Here is a 1,714-nt window from a genome sequence, read left to right as displayed (position 1 = left end):
CTATACAGTATCAATTTAACATTATATAATGTCAAATTTAATTATCACTTTAGTAAAAAATAACGATATATTTAGTAGGAGCAGCGGTGACTCACAATAAGTAAATTTGATCCTATAAAATTTAACAGTGTACGCGCTTTACAGGAAATAACAATTTATCAATCAGTAAGCTGAGAAATGTTAAACGAAACTGCTAAACAATTGTTAAAAACATTAAACGATGCAGATTAAGGAGGTTTTTACGTTTTAGAGGTAAAAAACATCAATTTTTTTCTGTTTTTTTTAAAGCTTAGTCTTAAGAATATCCCATAAAAACGTATTATGGAAGAAACGAAAATTGTCTAAAATATACGAGATAAAATGACGGGGTGTTTGGAGCCGCTTAATCGATTCAAATAGCGCGCATCAATCAATTGCTATAACCGGCGCGCTAGACATTACTTATATTCAACTTTTCGAAACCATTCTAGAACAGGTTCTATCAAACAGAGCAAAGTTTCGTTCCTTTCTGAGTGTCACTATCGCTCCTATCGGAAAACGGAGCAGTGCTTGTATCAAAATGTTTCAGAACTTTATTCGCGTTTTCTTTACCATGTTTCGAATATAGTGATCACGATTCCAAAAAGACTATTAATCCGATTAACTTTTACTTTTACGGTTATACTCAGAGAACATGTCATTATCACCTAAATTAGAATTAATAGTCTATGTTAATTTTTTCTATTTTTTTTGATTGTCAAATAAAAAGAAAAAAAAAATGAAAAAAATTCGAATTATTTTTTCAAACTGCGTAGACGTAGCGTCAATTCAATCGTATTATAACTACCTGTCGACATGCGGCGCAGCTCTCTCTTACAATCAGAGATGGAAGTTACTTTTACTGTTAATTTTGTAGTTACTTTTTTATGATGATTTTACTGTTACTTTTTATGTTACAATTTTACCGTTAGTTTTGCCATTATTTTTTTATGACTACATATGTCAAGATCAAGTTCATTGGAGATGAAAATTCTGACCATATATTTATTCGATTACATTATTCAACATTACTACCTTCACAGCGTTTTGACCATATATTTATTCGATTACATTACTCAACATTACTACCTTCACAGCGTTTTTTTAAAGATATTCATCTCTTACGAATATTTATTAATAAAAAGTAGTGATTAATTATTTATTTTAAATACCCATTGTTTAGTATATTTTTAATACTCAAGGTATTGTATATACATGTTTTGTACAGACAATACAAACAACATACATATGTTGTCAAGGTCATGGTCATGACTTCCATTCTTTATATGTTACTAAAAGATCTTTTTGTGTTTCACACTGTAAAGATTTTGACGCACAATGTCAATAAAAATAGCTTACAAAGTAAATGTATACACATGTATAATACTAACCCAAGGATAGCTGCAGAGATCAGAGCACTTAAGATAATAACGTATGACGGATAATGGTTCAGAGTCGAAACATACATCACCATGACAAACAAGGTGAAATTTATGTCATAATATCCACTAAATATAACACCAATATTCCAACGCACTAACTGACAAAAAACGTATACAATCCATCCGATTATTATTCGACTTATCCAATTACGTAGCCTTTGGTATTCCTTTGGCGTTCCGAGAACTTCCAACGTGTGGTCTACTATAGCAAGTTCACGTAAACATGTTTTCAATTCCTTTAAAAAAATCATATT

Source organism: Trachymyrmex cornetzi, unplaced genomic scaffold (genome assembly GCF_001594075.2).
Source record: "Trachymyrmex cornetzi isolate Tcor2-1 unplaced genomic scaffold, Tcor1.1 scaffold94, whole genome shotgun sequence".
Classification (NCBI taxonomy): domain Eukaryota; kingdom Metazoa; phylum Arthropoda; class Insecta; order Hymenoptera; family Formicidae; genus Trachymyrmex; species Trachymyrmex cornetzi.
The sequence above is the reverse complement of the archived record's forward strand: the minus strand, read 5'-3'. Positions refer to the sequence as shown.